This window comes from Galeopterus variegatus, unplaced genomic scaffold (assembly GCF_000696425.1).
Source record: "Galeopterus variegatus unplaced genomic scaffold, G_variegatus-3.0.2 Scaffold3189, whole genome shotgun sequence".
Classification (NCBI taxonomy): Eukaryota; Metazoa; Chordata; class Mammalia; order Dermoptera; family Cynocephalidae; genus Galeopterus; species Galeopterus variegatus.
This window is the reverse complement of record NW_007729300.1, coordinates 56,343-63,383: the sequence shown is the minus strand read 5'-3', so window position 1 is coordinate 63,383 and position 7,041 is coordinate 56,343. Positions and strand designations below refer to the sequence as shown.

Sequence of the window (7,041 nt, the reverse complement as noted above, 5' to 3'; positions counted from 1 at the left end):
CCCGAACTGCGGGGGCAGTCTCCCCCTGCCACCGAGACCCAGGACTCAAGGCCAAGGGAGCAGGCACTCAGATGCATGCTAAATAAGGACCTGATCCTCATCGAGAAGCCCTCCCAAGCCGACCAGAGCCTACCCCTAGTCAGAGTGCTGAAAATAGAAAGGCCAGCTGCAGGAATGGTGGGATTATGGGCCCCCACGATGAAAGGGCTCAGGGGAGCAGGTGATTTCGGGGTTGTACCTTGGCAAGATGGTGGCAGGGGGGATGAGGCTCCTGAGAAGGAGCAAAAAATGGATCCCTCCCCCACTTCCAGCAGACAAGGGCATGGATTCTGTCTTGGGTCGCCCTCCCACTGGGGAAGGCCTCCTTCCCCTCTCGATCAGAATACAGGTGGGGAAGAGCTGTCTAGCCTTGGAGTGCAGTCATATCAACCATCCAACACCTCAAAAATGAACACTGGTTCCTGGTGCTTCCCTGGCCCCCATGTGAGCTCTCCTTCAAGTCTTTTGCTTCCTTCTCCCCTAGTTTCTCAGCTCTAAACCTTTACTCCTCCTCCAACCAAACTAGCTGGGGCTGAAGACAGGTGTTTCCTCTCCCCCAGCCTGACTCCCACAGATGTGTCTGCTGCAGGTCTAGGACTCACCTCTCAGGGCACCCTTTATCAAGCTGCCAGCATCCTCCCACCCCTCCCAGAGCCAGCTCCCCATGCCACCACCCTCAGCCAAGGAGGGTAACCCCACTCACAAGCACTCAAGTCACCGCCTCTTCCTGCCCTCTTCCTCCTAAATCCTCCCCGTCCCGCCTCACCCCTCTGCCCCTTTCTATGGCCTGTCCCAGCCTGGAATGACACTGTTTCCTCCTTTCCTTCCAGGTAAAGAGGGCCCAGAGCTGAGGGCTGCAGGAGGACCTCCAAATGGGAAGAGCTTGGAGAAGAGGCAGCTCTGGGGAGGGGCTTGGGGAGGGAGGGGGAGGTCTTAAGACTCCCTGCCAGACACCCCACCCAGAGGAGGAGGTGGCGCCATAGAACGGGGTTTTATCCCCCCCTCCCCTCCCGCAGTGGCAGTCAGTTGAGTGCCCGCCTGTTTCTTCTTCTATCTGACATTCCCCCTGCCAGGCCAGCAGGCGCCGGCATCATGTCTGCAAGTTATTGAAAGTCCGGCAGGAATGCCCAGAACGGCGGTGCCTCTGGCCAGCAGAGTGCCCACTCCTCTCCCAGGGTGCAGCTGGCCACTCCCATGCCCCCCACACCCAGCATAAAAAGAGCGACGGGTACCCTCAATAAAGGTGGACGAGTATGAGGCGGGCCTGGCCTCCGGGAAGGACGCCAGCGGCCCCCGCCACCCCAAGTTTGAGCCAAGTATGTGAGTGAGTGTGACTGTGTGAGAGAAGGGACAGCAGCAAGGACAACCCCAGCCTTAATTTCTAGCTCTTCAAGCAAACACAGTGCCCCAAGACACTCAGGGACCCTGCCGAGGGTGCCTGAGGCCCACCCCCAACCACTGAACACTCACCAGCCTTGAAATAAAACACTTTTCAACTTCACCCCTTTCTCTTTCCTTCCCTTTGGGACCAGAGATGTGTGGGGCGGTGCCCTCGGAGACACTCGTACAGTTGGTTCTGGACGCTCACACACACTCGAACAACAGCGGTACAAGGGAACTCCCAGCTTTTTCCACAGCTAATTATAGACGTGAAAGTCTGAGGATGTTTTGCAAGTGGCAGAGAGAAACTGCTGAGGTTTCTCTGCAAACCTAAAGAAATTTAATTTGTGCATTCCCATTCCCAACCCCCCTAACTTCTCCTAGCCTCCCTCCACCCCCACCCCACCCCTCAATCCCCGTGTGCCCCTCTCCCAGTCCCCACTACAGCCCCTCCTTCCTGCTGATTTCTTACTTGGCTCTTTTTTATTTTTTCCATTTCTGTTTGGGGCTTTCGAGAAAGGGAACAGACGCGGAAAATATTTTTGCAACAGTTTTCCATTCTGCGTCTCATTCCCAAGCCAAGTAGGGGGGAGGGCAGGAACGGACTGGGAGTGGGGGAATAAATGCTTTTTCCAAGAGCTCAATTAGGGTGTGAAAAAGACTTCATTTCCTCCATTTCCCTGCCCACCCCCATGGCCCAGGAATGACAAGAACTAGGTAAAGAAAAATAAATCACTTGTTTGATTACATGGTTTCTCAGAACTAAGGATAGGAAGGAAATACAGTATTTGACAAATCTGTGCAAATACACACATTAAAAATCCTCCAAACTAGTCGCATGAAAGATGCTAGGGAGAGGAAATTCAGGGAGTTTTAGAAGCCTCTGAGAGGAAAAAAAGAAACAAAGTTTGCAAATCACAAGTCAATTCATTCTCTGCAAGCCTACCTCTCTTTCTAGCAAAGATCCAGTCTTCTCCAAGCGGGACTCTCCCTCCAGGTTTCCATGGACGGGGGGTAGGGTGGGGTGACCAGCCACCGGTCTCCCCAGTGTGGCAACCACGCTAGAGATGCTGGCTTTGCTCTCTAGCCTCTCCAGCTAGGGCCGGGGAGTGGGCTGGGTCTCCTCCCCCGGCCCTTCCAGTGGGAAGGACCTCTCAGGTTCCTGAAAGAAAATGGGTGCAGGGGAGCTGGGCGGGTGTCTCTGATCTTGCGCTCTTCGGAGGGACGGTTCCCTCGGGAAGTTCGTGCCCCCCTCCCAACCCCCAGCTTTGGACGGTCTCAACAGCAGAGCTTTCTTAAGAAAACGCTTGTCATGGCAACAGCTCCAGCCAACTCCGGCCAGACTCTTGCTCACCAGCTCTCCCCGAGCAGTGCCGGAGGAGAGAGGGGAGGAGCGGGAGCAGGAGCGGAGGCGGGACTTGGCGCGCGGCCAGGCCAGACCCTGCTCTTAAGGTGGCGCCGTTCGAGCTGCGGCGGCTTCCTGGTTGGTCTTAAGGGGGAATGGGGAAAGGAAGGGGAGGAATCCTCTCCTCTCTCGGGTCTCCTCCCCGCCCTTGCGCTCACTTGTTGAAAGGAAAGCTGAGTAGGGGTGGAGGTTGGAGGGTGGAGGTGGGGTGTGGATGTGGGTGGCGGTATTAAACCGTTGCTGGGTGGAGGGGGAAAAAAGGAAGCTTCTGCAGGCGGTTGGCTTCCTGCAGCTCCTACCGGCTGCTCAACCTCTTACTCACACTCAGGACTCAGAAACCCAAGGTGCCTGTGGACACTTGGACCCTCTCCCCCTCCTGCCCCGTCTGAATGGGGGGTTCATTGGAGAAGGAGAAGGAATCGCTTTGGATGCACGCACAGACGTACACACCTCCTCACGTTGCACACACAGGCCGCGTTTTGCTCCCACTTGCCCCTGTGCCCACCAGAGGCACATCCACAGTGCATGAGAATAGCTGCCTGCTTTTGAGTCCATAGTGTGGCTATGCACAAAAGCTTTGTATACACAGTATCATTTCTAATCCTCGTGGCAATCTTGAAAGGTACTTATTATTATCCTCATTTCATAGCTGAGGAAATTGAGTGAGTGACTCACCCAAGGTTACACATCTGGTTAATGACAGAGCCAGGATTCCAGGCCAAGTCAGACAGACACTGAAGTCCATGTACTTTCCTGCACTTGTATCATCCTCTGGCACACATTTCCATTTGCACACAGTCAGACATCCGTGCACACTTATACACAGCCTATAAGCTGTCGATCACACCTCCGCACCCACACACCCACCAGCATTGTGCAACAGTGCCACCCACAGATTTTGCATAGAATCTGATGACTTTCAAGTACAAACGTGCACCATCAGCTGGTTTACACAACATGTCTTCATTGACTGATACATTCCCACACCTACCTCAGCACACACACTCACTCAGATTTATATGCTTTTGGACGGCTGGTTAACATACACCTCACAGATTATAGCTGTGAACTATGCTGTGAAGTAGATGACTGGCTACAACTTCCCAACCTTTTTAACAGAGGTTTGGGGAAAAGGCCTCTTTGATCCTAGCATCCTAACCAACAGCTCACGCCACACCTGTCCTCCTTTGCCACCATCCCTGCCCCAGGACGCAGAGCATGTGGGGAAACAGTTGGGAATAAGTCCTAGGGGTCTGGTTTCTCTCTGCCCATTAGCACCCTTTCCAATTTCCTAATGTTTGGGTCCTTTCTTTTCTTTTCTTTTTTATTCTTTTTAAGGTGCACTTTGACCTGAAAAAAACATTTGGGTCCTTTCATTTATCTCTTTATTTTCCTATCCTACCGATTCTCAACAACTCATCCGCGTCCTATTTCTGAGCTAGGGAAAGTTAGACAGACAGAAGTAAGGAAACTTTTTTAGAGTGGTTGGACTGGGCTCAGAACTCAAAATTCCTCAATGTGGTGCTGGAGATTGCCTATCCCCATCTATTTTGGGAACTGAATCCAAAATAAGCCCGTCCCCAGCCCGGCGCAGCTGAAAGAAGGTTGCAGGGGTGGGGGAAGGTTTTAGAGTCACGCTCTGTGGAAACCATCCATTGACTGTGTCCCAAGTAGTTCTTTCTTCCTGGGATTGAAGGTTCACCCTCAAGGCACTTAGAGTACACCAAAGGTGACATTTGTTCTCATTTGCTCCCCGCCCCTCTCCCAACTCCTCTTGTCCCTCCCGCTTCTACCTTTCCCAGCTGGGCAGGCGTTTCAGTGGAAGAACTACTGGCAGGGATAGAGATGGTACTTTGTTAGATTTTGGTAGGTCCTACCAAAATGTCAGCCTTAGGAGCCCAAGTCAATTGCTGGGAAAGACATGGGAAAGGAATCTGCTGAACCTCGCTTTNCTTTTTTAGAGTGGTTGGACTGGGCTCAGAACTCAAAATTCCTCAATGTGGTGCTGGAGATTGCCTATCCCCATCTATTTTGGGAACTGAATCCAAAATAAGCCCGTCCCCAGCCCGGCGCAGCTGAAAGAAGGTTGCAGGGGTGGGGGAAGGTTTTAGAGTCACGCTCTGTGGAAACCATCCATTGACTGTGTCCCAAGTAGTTCTTTCTTCCTGGGATTGAAGGTTCACCCTCAAGGCACTTAGAGTACACCAAAGGTGACATTTGTTCTCATTTGCTCCCCGCCCCTCTCCCAACTCCTCTTGTCCCTCCCGCTTCTACCTTTCCCAGCTGGGCAGGCGTTTCAGTGGAAGAACTACTGGCAGGGATAGAGACGGTACTTTGTTAGATTTTGGTAGGTCCTACCAAAATGTCAGCCTTAGGAGCCCAAGTCAATTGCTGGGAAAGACATGGGAAAGGAATCGGCTGAACCTCGCTTCAGATTTTATGGCTTGTCAGGCTCCCTGCTGGATGGCAACAACTTGACATTTTAACGTCCAATGAGTGCCAGTTGTATCTTTATCTTGAGAAAGCCAGCCTCTGAAATGGCTTCTTAAATGTATTAAAGTATATTTTAAGCTCGCCTGCAATGGCTGTGTGGGGAGGCATTGCCTAACTGTTCAGTAAACTTGTCTTGGGGGAATAACAATTTAGGCCAGTTGTGTGGTCCTATTAAAGGAGAAGGCTACTTTGGCTGCCTGGCTTGTGGGGGCTGGGAATTGATGCCCGTTCCATAGCTGCTTATTATTTGAAGGCAAGATCCTCTTCTCCAACTGCCCGGATTCCAGCGACACAGGCTCTGCAGAGGAGGTGCTCTAGAAAGAGGCTCTGGTGGCTGTCCCACCTCTGGCTGGCTGGGATTCAGGGCATGCCAGGATTATGACTTCTATGGTGGCCACAGGTCACCTCCTCTGAGAGCAGTGCACCCCCTTGACCAGCTGGGGCTGTGGATGAGAGAAGAGAAATTCCCCTCCCACTCCATTCCCAACCCATCCCCCTGTAGATAGGAGGGAGGGTGTGAGAGGTGAGTCAGCGTGACTCCAGGGGGACCGAAGCCTGATCTCTAGCTGAGCCAGCCACTGCCACCTGTGTTTCTGGAAACCCAGAAGCCTTGGTGCCCTGTTTCTTCTGTCAGCAGGTTTGAGGTCTAGAATGGGTTAAAATAAATCTATCCATAAAAATAACCACTAGATGTGGGAAAGTGGATTTGCCCCCCTGGGGCAAGAGGGAGGCACTGCCTTTGGCATCAGAAGTTCACAATTGGGCAAGGCTCCCCTCAGCCTCTGAGTAGTCCTGTTCCCTCTTCTCCCTGTCACCCTCTTGACTTCACAGGCTCCTGTCCTCAGCCAGGCCTCCTGGCCTCCCCAGAGCAGGCCAGTCTCTGCAGTGCTTACATCACTGTGGACCCTGTCCCCACGCCATCTCTCACCTGAAGAAAATGCAATCAGTGCTGTCTCTCCCTCAAGTGTTTAACAGAACATGTTCCTCTGCCTCTGAAGAGTTCCCCAAATCCTCCTCCTTGTGTCTCTGCACTTCCCTTCATTTCAAGCTGCATCACTCCTTGCTGTGGATTTCTGCCATCTTGCTTCGTCTAGAACAGCAACCGTCCTCCCCAAGCCCAAACCCAGCCCTTCGTTCTCTTCACTGTTAAGATGAGAACTGTCATTTTATTAGAGGCCCCACCCCACCGACCCAACCTAGACCATTTGCATCCTTTCCTGGGATTTTCAAATTCAGGACCAAAGAGAGAACAAGGCTTGGTTCCAGCAGTGAGTGCCCTGAGGAGTGACACTCTGGAAGTATCATGTGCTCCCTGCCACGTGGAAGAAGCCTGCCGATAAGAAAGAATAAAGCTCACATGCAGAGAGAGGCAGAGAAGAAAGCCAAAGGCCAAGCGCTAGCAGTACTGGAGTCAGTCGTACCTCGTGTCCCACAGTACCCTGGCCTTTCCTACGACTGAGTTATATGACTCGTTACACATGCACCTACCAGATGAAAATGGGCGTTTTGGTCACTTATACTAAGTAACATAGAAAAGTAATTTAGAAAGTAATATAGAAACCCTTTGAGCTGGTTCTTACTGTTTAGATACACTCATTTCAGTGCACTTTATTCATTCAGTAAGTGTTACTAAATACCTACTATTCAATTCAGTATAGGGTTATTGAACATCTACTGTTTCAACATCCACTGGGCCCAGATGAGGTATATAGAGGCAATAAGTC

The 7,041-nt window shown here is 52.0% G+C and overlaps 1 protein-coding gene across 4 annotated transcripts in view; it reads right to left on the bottom strand.

Moving 5' to 3' along the window:
• ATP2B4 (ATPase, Ca++ transporting, plasma membrane 4) overlaps positions 1-2,759 on the bottom strand; it is a 95,896-nt gene extending 93,137 nt beyond the window's left edge. For all 4 annotated transcript variants that reach the window (XM_008584245.1, XM_008584242.1, XM_008584243.1 and 1 more), the window contains exon 1: positions 2,366-2,759. The gene's annotated coding sequence lies outside the window, so the exon portion shown is untranslated. The remainder of the gene's footprint in view (positions 1-2,365) is intronic.
• Positions 2,760-7,041: the final 4,282 nt, after the last annotated feature.